General features: G+C 37.3%; 1 protein-coding gene across 1 annotated transcript in view; it reads left to right on the top strand.

Annotated features, from left to right (window-relative positions):
- SSBP2 (single stranded DNA binding protein 2) overlaps positions 1-11,753 on the top strand; it is a 338,402-nt gene that overhangs the window by 296,311 nt on the left and 30,338 nt on the right. The gene's annotated exons all lie outside the window — the stretch shown is intronic.

Genomic DNA, 11,753 nt, shown 5'->3' with positions numbered 1-11,753 from the left:
GCCAAACCCAACAAATGCCAATTCAGTGAGTATATATATATATATTTTTTAAAGTATTTTGCATTTTGTAACATTTAACAAAATCACAAAACATTTTGCTTTTGAAAACCTTGCAGGTGGTTGTAGTAACCTTTTTTTAAGTAATCATTCAAAAGAAGTTTAATATATATTTTAGAAAAGATGCATAATTTTTTGAAATTACATAATTTTCTTTCACTTCAAGGTCTAATATAAACATGCATTCTATTGTCAACAAGCCTTTCAAAAATAAAAATTGAAATAGTGTGACTTAAGTATATACCACAATAGCCTATAAATAGCGATCTGTGTCACAAAATGGTTTCATCTCCTAAAATAACTATTAATAATCACTAAGTTGCCAAATACTATCAACTTCTGTTACAAGAAGTCAAATTATTATGAATTCATTTGCTATATCAGTTACATCTAGGTTTACTTTCTTGTTGCCCCAGAAAGCATTCGCACATTTACCTTGTACCTGTTAGCTAAATTGCCATCCTTGTACATCTCTATGTATACCTGATATCTTGGGAATTTTCTTTATATATTTGTTGCAGTGGTTTGATGGCACAAATATTTATCTATCTTAATAATGTCACAGAAATATATGCACAGGTTGAAAATTAAGCTATCGGTCTTAAAATTAATATGATTTTAATGTTGTGATCCTGGAGATGTTTTTCCTTCTTGTCTTTAAACCTTGAGTTCTTCGATATGTGAGAGAAGCCTGCCGTGTACATCTGTGTAGTATGTGCACTGCACAAAGGTTCCTGGGTCAAGGGAGTCAGTAGGAGAATGAAATACAACCTGTGATCCCCTTGTGAAGTCAGTGGTCATCTACCCAAAGAGGATGCCTTTTGCTAATATGTACAAAGGTATCTTCATTGCCTAGCAGTGGCCTTCATGTTAAATGAATATCAAACTGATCCAATGTTTAAGGTTAGGGTATAGGAAGAATCATCCTAAATCCATTACTATTTTAAAGCGGGAATCACTTTCAGCTCAAATAAATAACTGTCATATATTTTTTAAAATGTTAATTTATGTTCTCTGCTTTTCTCTTAATTTTAATAGCTGTGATGTTTGCTAAGTAACTGAAATTATTTGAAGTGAAAAGAATGATGTTGCTTCCATTTGAGTCTTCAGTGTACTATTTAATTTCAACAAACCTTTCTTCTATTTAGTGTCTTGCCAGATTGTGTTGGAATAGAATACCTTTACACCTTCAAAATTCTTTTAGTTTGCTTATATGCTTTAGAAGAGTTTGCTTCTTACTATCTGTTAGCTTCTTACTATTTGACTTAACGAATTCATTCAAGATTTCACTTTAAAATGAAAAGTGTCTAGCAGGTCAAGATAATTTATTTTAACTTTGTATTTAAATACCCATAATAAGAATGCAAGAAAATATTTTTTGTAACACAGAAAGCTCCAACAGTCTTCCCAGTGCCAGAATCTGGAAAGAATATCCATTATCTGCATGTCTTATGAAGCTAGATGGAAAAGCACAACCAGTGGCTCACCTTAACTGTGTAAACCTTCCCACCTAGAAGCACAAAAACCCTTCTCATATTCCTCATTGTCAGATCAGCCAGTCATCGCTTTACTGCCCATTGCAGGCAACCAGAGTACAAATCACACCCACCACTACGCACCTCTATAAGTACTTTCTTTTACATACTCATCCAAAGATTATATCTCCCACAAGGCACCTAGGAAGGTAGACAGGGTTTGAGCAGTTGATATTGACAAGGATGTTGCCTCGTACCAATGGGGTATATTATCCAAGTAAACAGTATAAATGAGAAGAGAGCTCTGTGTTCTGATGACTTTTAGTTTTTTAGGTACTCCATCTCTTTAGGATTTCATAGCGCTGGGCACTGTGAGTAGGAGAATGCGCTGTAACACATTAGCAGTTCTGCATTATTTTAGACCCTGAGAAACATTAGCAATTAGGGTAAAAGCTGTACACATCCACCTGCTGTCCACCAGTCTGAAATGGGCATTTGATCAGCACACGTGTAGGCAAGTAATGGAGCTGAAAGCAGTCTCCTCCATGAATATATATCAACTGTGCAAACATCTACCCTTACTCAAAGTATGTGAATAGGGAAAAGAAGTGGAGGAGGCCTATCGTTTTCTTTTACAAAGAGAAAGTAGTCATCATTCTGAGCATGCAAAGGAAAAGTATGCCTCTGAAAATGACCATTATAAGAACAAGGAAAAAAAAATCATAGATAACGGATGACTTTCTAGCAAAGACATAGGGCTTCTATGAAACAGAAGCAAAAAGTATTAAGGAGGTATTTTTCCCCCAAAACCATTGATCATTTTGTGGTGACAACTTATCCAAATTATGTTGAATTCCAAGTTTCTTAGACTTCCTGCCCATATTTAATATTAAGACACTTTTCAGTTTCTATCACTACAGTTAGTCTCTGACTCCTCAAGGCAGCATATTAAAGTAGTTGTTTTGTTTTTGCTGTTTTCAAATGTTTTGTTTACTATTTTCTCTTTTAAATGTTTATTTTGAAATAACTTCAGATTTAAACATTGCAAGAGTACTACAAAGAATTTCCATATGCCCTTCACCCAGATTCCCAATTGTTAATGTCTTACCACATTTGCTTTATGATTTTCTCTCTTTACATAAACATATTTTTAAACTGTTTAAATTTCCTGAAACGTTATCCCTAAATGCTTGCATGTATATTTCCTAAAAAACTAACACATAATTTTTATAACCCCAGTAAAATGATCAAAATAAGGAAATCAACTTTTTTTTTTTTTGAGGCGGAGTCTCGCTTTGTCGCCCAGGCTGGAGTGCAGTGGCGAGATCTCCGCTCACTGCAAGCTTCGCCTCCCGCGTTCACGCCATTCTCCTGCCTCAGCCTCCCAGCCAGGCGCGCACCGCCACGCCCGGCTAATTTTTTGCATTTTTAGTAGAGACGGAGTTTCACCGTGTTAGCCAGAAGGGTCTCCATCTCCTGACCTCGTGATCCGCCCGCCTCGGCCTCCCAAAGTGATGGGATTACAGGCGTGAGCCACCGCGCCCGGCCAGGAAATCAACTTTGATGTAATGCTATTTTCTAATCTATAGATCTTATTCAGATTTCACTAATTGGCCCAATAATCTTTTCTAACAAAAGAAAATCTAAATTTACTTGTTACATTCATCCTTCATGTCTCTTTGTCTCCTTTAACTTGGAGCAGTTTCTCAGCTTGTTTTTGTTTGGGGCGGGAGGTTTGTTTGTTTTGGTCTTTCTTAACCTTAGAGTTAAAAAACTCCAAGCAAGATTATTTAGAATGTCTATAATTTGGTTTTATCTATTTCCTCCTGATTAGATTTAGTTTATACATATTTGTCAGGGATACTACAGAAGTAATTTTGTAGTTTTTGGCCGGGCGCGGTGGCTCACACCTGTAATCCCAGCACTTTGGGAGGCAGAGGCAGGTGGATCACCTGACGTCAGAAGTTCGAGACCAGCCTGGCCAACATGGTGAAACCCCATCTCTACTAAAAATACACCGGGTGTGGTAGCAGGCGCCTGTAATTCCAGCTACTCTGGAGACTGAGGCAGGAGAATCACTTGAACCCAGGAGGCAGAGGTTACAGTGAGCCGAGATTTTGCCATTGCATTCCAGCCTGGGCAACAAGAGTGAAATTCTGTCTCCAACAACAAAAAAAGAAAAAAAATGTGTTTTTCTCATCATTTCAGGAGACACATGATGATTTGTCCCATTATTGTTAATCTTAATTTTGATCATTTAGTTAAGGCGGTGCTTGTCAGGCTTCTCCACTATAAAATCACTATTTTATTTTTCCTCTTATACTTATTAACTTAGAGACACACTTTGAATGTATAGTAAGTCTCCTCTTCCTCCTTATACTTTCATCTGCTGTTTTGGACATCTATTGATGATTCTTGCCTGAATCACTTTTTTACTTCGTTGGTTGTCAAATGGATATTTTGAATTCTGTCTTTTCTTCTCCATTTATTAGTTAGCTAACTATAACAGTTGTTTTTTCTTTTCCATTCATATTCATTTATGTATATAAGATATATTCATGAATTATTTTATTCTCTGTGTTTAGGATGCTAAAATTGTTCCAAGTTTTCCCTTTTAAGCTGGATCACTTAACCTTTTAACATGTCCCTATTATTTTCTGAGCACTTTGAAGCTCTTCTTATATTTTCCCAGTTTTAGCCCTGGAAACAGCCACTTCTTTAAGGAGCTTGGGGTTCTTTCAGTGGATATTGGTATTTAGAACCCACTAGAGTAATACAACTTTTAGACCCTCTCAACTAACAGAACTAGGAAATATATCTATGTGTATACACATAGCCACACATATCTATACCTTTACCTAATGTGCATGAGTGCACACTGATGCTTCCATTTCAGTCCATCCCTACAGGGTTCGGTCTAGCCTTTCTACTTTCCATGTTTATAAGTCACTTCTCTGAAAGTATGAAACCTGTTTGTCATTATCCATAATATATGTGTTTATTGCCTAATCTTTGTCCACAATTTTGTCATATAAAAGTGTTTTGGTCAAAATATTTTGGCACTCTTTTATATGACAGCAGGAAAACATTTTAAGGGCAAACTCATATTTTAATTCCGAATAAAAGTTATGATTTTATTTTAATTTTCTTACCTCTGAGCATTATAGCCAGTATTGGTCTCAGATTCTTACTTAGAGGTTTATTTACAAACTCCCTAATTATAACTTTTCATTTTTTATCTTTATTACAAAGGATTGTGATCTTTGGTTTGGCTAAGCAGCAGGTTCTGATCATTATCAAGCATTTTATTGAAAATAGACACTTTTGATTACAAGGTCCGGAAAACCAACCAAACTAGACTTGTACTGAAAAAGAGTATTACTGGATCATATCTCTGAAAAGTCCAGGTATATTTTTGGTTTTGAGCACATTTGGTTCCAGAAGTTTAAATAATGTCGTCCTGAGTCCCACCCAAGCCACATGGAGAAAAAATAAGGCAGAAATAGTTCACCAAAGAAAATTAAAGGAATGGATAGTAAAAAAGGGGATAGGCAGAAACAACGAATGTTCAGTGTAGCATTGTATTCATTAATTCGCTTACTTGTCAGAGGAAAAAGAGAAATTCCTTTAAGGAAAATATAAGAATCTATTAATAGTGATTAAGCCTAAAGGAAATATGAACACATTACTCCAAGTAGGCTCTGCTCTATACAAATACGTGCTCATTTTTTTTAAAAAAAGCACTAAAATGTAGTAGAATTTTTTAATTTCATGTGGCACAGATAATATCTTGATATTATCTTCCCTTATTTCTAGTAAACCAGTGCTTGTAAGATAGCTTTAAACTTCACAGTTGAAGAAAGGCACTTATCTAAAATGTTACAGATCATTTAACAAAATGAAAGCCCTCTGCCCTCTACCAGAGCACCACAATTATGGGTATTGGGACTCAGAACATTTCAGAATATTTGGATTCTCATCACAGCTTTTGAGTGATCTGTCTAGATTAGCCAGACAGTATGTGTGGCCCTTAATTTTATTCTCTGTCAAATAATAAGTTCTTCGAATTCTGTGTTTCTGACTTTCTAGTCCTCTAATTTTGCTTATCTTCTACATCTTCATTTTTACCTTTCACTTCATCTTAATGGGTATTTGATATAAAGTATAGGGTAGGGTTAGAAGGAGGATTTAGAATAAAGAGAAGGAAAGAATTGAAGGTGATTTCAACTCTTTGAATCCAGGTAGCTGGGAGAATGGGAATAACACAACTGAGCTAGGATCATAGGAAAAGCAGCAGGTGTAGAGGTAGGCAATGAGGTTTGGGGGCTTTGGTTTTTGTTTTTTTGAACGTTAAATTTGAAGTATTTGTAGGACACCTTTGCTTCTTCCACAATGTCTAATGTGTATTTCTTTCCTTATGCTTGACACGTTATAATTAGGATCTGTGATGTTCAACCTCAGCCAGGTCCTCCCTGATGCTTTACCAGCAGTTTGTTTTTTTCACTCTTCCCTAGCTACTTTTCTTGTCCTCCTCAGTGAATACTATTGCAATTCTTTATTCTCATTCTGCACCTACATTATGTTTGGCCCCTTCTCTATAGGCTAAAATTGTGTCATATTTTACAGAGGAGAAGAAGAGACCATTAGATCCAAATTTCTTCAGATTCTGCCCCTTAACTTCCAATGTTATCAGACCTTTAGTCACCCTTCTTCCCTCTTACCTCCGAAATAGAAATATATATATTTTTTTCTTTTCAATTCTGACCCTTCTATCTGTTCTCTCTCTGTCATTTATTTATTTATTTTTAGATGTAATTTTGCTCATGTCACCCAGACTGAAGTGCAGTGGCACAATCTCGGCTCACTGCAACCTCCACCTCCCAGGTTCAAACGATTCTCTTGCCTCAGCCTCCCGAGTAGCTAGGATTATAGGCACCAACCTCCATGCCCAGTTAAGTTTTGTATTCTTAGTAGAGACAAGGTTTCACCATGTTGGCCAGGCTGGTCTCAAACTCCTGACCTCAGGTGATCCACCCACCTCGGCCTCCCGAAGTGCTGGGATTACAGATGTGAGCCACTACGCCTGTCCCTATCTATTCTCTTTATTCTATTTCTTGTTACTTCTTTGCATATCCTACTCATTCACTCTTTCAGATGAGTCTTTAGTCTATATTCCTTTCCATTGACTGGAACTTTCCTCTAGTGCCGTGCCGTGAACAAAATCCCAAGACAACCTGAAAGCCCTAGTTCTCCACTCCTCTAGAGTTGGGAGGGGTTACCACTACAAAACTTCTCTCAACCCTTCCTCAGTCTCCAGCCACCATCCCATGTCTCCCACACTTCCACTCCCTCACCACCTTCTCCTAGATAATTAATTTCTTGGCCTTTCTATCTTTTTCATCACCATGTGGCAATGAAGTGCCTGAAACATAACAGGTAATGAATGGAAGTTATTGAATTTACTTCTCAACCCATTTCAATTCCCATGAAAGTCCTATTCTGAAGGTTATTAGTGACTTTCTACTTCCCAGCCAAACACAGTGACTTACTTTCTGTCCTCATCGTACCAAACTTTTGAGATATTTGACTCCTTGGTTTTGTCTTAATATCTTTTCTTTTTTCAGTTTAATAATGTTTCTTTAGTTTTCCATATATTTATTACTTTTTTATTATTTACTTTTAGGTGTATCACAGAAACGTAAAAAGCTTAAAAGCCTGTTAGCGTTCAAGAATAAACCCAGTTTAGATATTTCCTAATCACTGCATCCACCTCCTTCTTAAAAAATCTAGCTTGCTTGACTTTTTATATTTCTCCTGATTTTCATGCAGTCACATATCCACCATTCTCTCTCTCTCTCTTTTTTTTTTTTTTTTTTTGAGGGAGTGGGTCAGGACAGGGTCTCACTCTGTCGCCCAGGCTGGAGTGCAGTGGTGCAAGTGGTGCAGTCTCAGCTTACTGCAACCTCCACCTCCTGGGCTTAAGCAATCCTCCCACCTCAGCCTCCTGAGTAGCTGGGACTAGAGGCACATGCCACCATGGTTGGCTAATTTTTGTTTTGTTTTGTTTTTTTGCAGAGACAAGGTTTTGCCATATTGCCCAGGCTGGTCTCAAACTCCTGGGCTCAGGTAATCCTCCCGCCTCAGCTCCCAAAGTACTGGGATTACATGTGTGAACTGCCATGCCTGGTCTCCACCCATTCTTAATTGGCAATGTTTTCTAATTATATTTCTCGGCTGCTTTTTTTTTTTTTTTTTTTAATGTTACCATGTTGTTTCAGCTACCAAAAGTCTAGTTGAATCCTAGATCAAGTATCTTGTCCAGCACAAAGTAGAAATTTATTCAGTTGAAGCTGTATCCTTAGCCCTGGTCTCTGGTATGTTCTAGACCTGTGTTTCTAAAAGTTTGTTTATCATATCTACCTCAGTGTCTACTGGTGCCTTCAAATCCAATAATCAGACATTTCCCCAAACCTGCCACACTTCCTGAATTCCCTATGTATAAATGAGTAGCACCATCATCTACCCAGTCACCAAGTTGAAAACCTAGGAGTTATCTTAACTTCTTCCTTTCTTTGTCTGCCATACCCAGTCTGTCACCAAGCTCTGCCAAGTACTTTGTGAAATGACCCTCAGATTCTCCTACTCCTGCTTATCTTCATCAGCACTGCCTATCACTCTTTATCATCTCTTGCCTGGATTTTTTCCAATGGTCTTCTAACTTGTATTCATATTCCATGATGCCTCTAGATTTATTTCTCCAAAACATAAATTTAGGGCCAGGTGTGGTGGGTCATGCCTATAATCCCAGCACTTCAGGAAGCTGAGTCAGGAGGATATCTTGAGGCCAAGAGTTTGAGTCCAGCTTGGACAACAAAATGAGGCTCTGTCTGTACAAAACATTTAAAAATAAAAAAAGATGTTAAAAACATACATTTGAACGTGTCTCTATAAAACCCATGACTCCTTACTTCTTACAGCATAAATTCATTCATAGTCTGACTGTGCAGCCTCACCCTTTACCACAACCCCCTATAAGCCCCACACTATAGCAGCTATATACCATAGCATAGCATTTTCCGAATAAACCATGATTTCTTTTCTTTCTTTCTTTGTTTTTTATAGCAGTTCTTCTCTTTGTCTTTCTGATGGGCATCTACTCTCTGTAAGTCCCAGCTGTCCAGCTCAAATATGTCTTCTGTACCCCCATGGTACTTCTACCTATATTGTTATATTTTACGTCCTTTACACTACTAGTCCTAGGGCTAGGAGCCCAAATGCTGATTTTTAATAAAGACATCAAAGACTATGAAATAGAAACAGCATATGCCAAAATTAAAGAGCTTGACAGGGCAAAAAATTGAAAGAAATTGAACAACTAGTTGAGATAACATTTTAAAAAGTATTTTAAAATGTTTATTATATTTAACTGTTTGAAGGAATCATGAAGAAGGAGAAATTAAAAATATAAAAGGAGGCCAGGTGCAGTGGCTCATGCCTGTATATCCCAACACTTCGGGAGGCCAAGGCGGGTGGATCACCTGAGGTCAGGAGTTCAAGACCAACCTGGCCAACATGGTGAAACCCCATCTCTACTAAAAATACAAAAATTAGCCGGGCATGATAGCAGACACCTGTAATCCCAACTACTTGGGAGGCTGAGCCTGGACAATTGCTTGAACCCAGGAGGCAGAGGTTACAGTAAGCCAAGATCGCGCCACTTCACTCCAGCCTGGGCAACAAGAGCGAAATTCCATCTCAAAAAAAAATGAAAAGAATAAAATAAATAATATAAAAGGAGCAAGGACTTAAGAAGGAAATACTTGGGAAAAAGCTACCTTTGGAAATAAATAGAAAGTTTGCTTTTTCCTATCTGGGATGAATACTTGAAAATTTAAATCTATAAATAATGGAATGTTGAGCTGAAAATGAAGGTAAAGCAAGAGTGCAATAGCTTCAGTGTATGACAGGAAGACAGAATATTTACTCAGGATGGTGTCATCACCATGAGTGCCAGCTCACAAGAGTCCGTTGTTAAATATTCAGGAATTTCATGAGCTGTTTGTTAAACCACTGTTAGCTTAAAATCTGCCATGTGGAAATATTTATACCACAGTAACTGGCAAATACTATAAATCAGGGCTTTTTGTCCCCCATGAAGTTTACTGGGTTTACTGACACATTACCAGTAAGCTTCAAGGCTTTCATAAAGGCTGAGCCAAAAATGCTTCCAGATATTAGTTAAGATGAGGTGGAAGTTGGAGAGCACGATTACATTTTGGATCTTGTCAACCTTGTTCTGTGTTTCTCTCCAGGAAATCTGTGCTTTAAAACAGAAAGATTGGCTGGCTAGAGGGTGATCAAAGAAATGGAAATTAACAAAGTAGGCTTTATGATATAAATTTAAGACATTGGAGCAAGAAATAAAATGTTGACAGTGCCACAAAGCAGGGGCAGAGGCAATTTAGTCATAAACTAATAGAGAAATAATGTACTAAGTAAACATGGTGGAATTGTGATCCTAGAAAACCCTGGTTGGAATATAGAGTAATTTTTGTAAGTGTCATGAGGAATAAGAAAGATGTCAGGCAAGGGAGTTAGTTGTTCAGTAAAGAGTCCTAGGATATGACCATCCTCATAAATGGAGGAGAGGGGAGTATACTGTAAAGTAAAGGAAGGTAGTGAACTGTAAATTCCAAAGATCTAAAGGCTAATTAGATTGTGTCTTAAAGTTGCTTAAGAACGATGATAGGCAATATAGAGTGACAGAAGAACATGAGCCAAGTGCTAAAAACAGAGAGAGATGAAATTGGTCCCAGGAGCCAATAGATAAATTGGTGATTTGGAAAAGGCAGACTCAAATTTAAATAAGGAGAAGTAGGCCCGGCACAGCGGCTCACACCTATAATCCTGACACTTTGGGAGGTCAAGGCAGGTGGATCGTTTGGCTCAGGAGTTTGAGACCAGCGTGGGCAACATAGAAAACCTGCATCTCTACAAAAAATTAAAAATTAGCCAGGTGCGGTGGAGCACGCCTTAGTCCCAACTACTTGTGGGGCCAAAGTAGGAGGATTTCTTGAGCTCAGGAAGTCGAGACTGCACTGAGCCGTGTTTGTCCCATTGCACTCCAGCCTGGGTGACAAAAAAGACCTTGTCCCCTCCAAAAAAATAAGAAGCAGAGGATGAATGGTAGGTAGATAATGAACTGAAGGGGACCCAAGAGAGCAAAGTTGTATTCATTCACTAAATGAAGTAAACGTTTACAGCCTTAAAAAAATCTCGGTACTCAGCAGAATTAATTCTCATCCCTAGTAATGCTGGGCATTCTATCAGTGGCCATCTGCAGTGCTGAATTACTCATAGGCAGACCAAGCAGGGCCTCGGGGATATGTGTTCTGTGCTTAAGGCAAAGCAGGAACACCAAATACGGAGGAGAAAAGCTTTTCAAATAACTTAATATTAAATATTTCCAAAAAATCAAGTAATTATTTATTAAGAGGAAATCACAACTTGGTTGTACTTCCTTATAATTACTTTATGGTTTCATATTATTTTTATGTTTAATTATATGGCAGGTATTGGGATAGAGGGTTTAAAATAGTACAAGCACTAATCTTTTCACTACTCTAAGGGTCCTGTTCTGGCCCTGGCTGTCTGACTTCAAGTAGAGAGTAATCTATTGGTGTTCTTCAGAATAAGACAAAAATATCTGTTATAGATATACAGCATCTTCATGCAAGTGAGTTAGTGAGCTTGTGTGAAAAAAGAAAATAGTTGGATTTAACTTTCACTATTAATATACACACTCAAGGGCTTACTTTTAAACATAGGTTTTCTGGTTTTTCATTTCTTAAATTATCACAGCAATGTGGTATTAATACCTTATCATCTCTAGAAAAGAGCTTGGTGAAAAGCTTGATTTGAAGAGAAAGAGGGAGTTCGTTACCCACATCTGATCCCCACAAATTAATAGTCTTTGGAGACTCGTATTAACAAACTTTTTTTGCATTTATTATATTGTTTTCTAGTATCTAATTAGAAAAGGATGGAGAAGTGGTAAGGGCTGTTTATCAAGTATTGACCCATACTGCATGAATATAGTAGCCTGAACTTGTCTTAAAAAAAAAAAAAAGTACATAGCTTAGAAATTGTGTGTGTAAAGACTACTGATTTGAAAAATTCTGGTTTCCCATTTTTTATGTACACAAATATATATAGATATAT

This window comes from Rhinopithecus bieti, unplaced genomic scaffold (assembly GCF_001698545.2).
Source record: "Rhinopithecus bieti isolate Rb0 unplaced genomic scaffold, ASM169854v2 scaffold_5216, whole genome shotgun sequence".
In the NCBI taxonomy this organism is placed as follows: Eukaryota; Metazoa; Chordata; class Mammalia; order Primates; family Cercopithecidae; genus Rhinopithecus; species Rhinopithecus bieti.
Note: the sequence above shows the minus strand (reverse complement) of the source record. Positions and strands in the feature narration are given on the sequence as shown.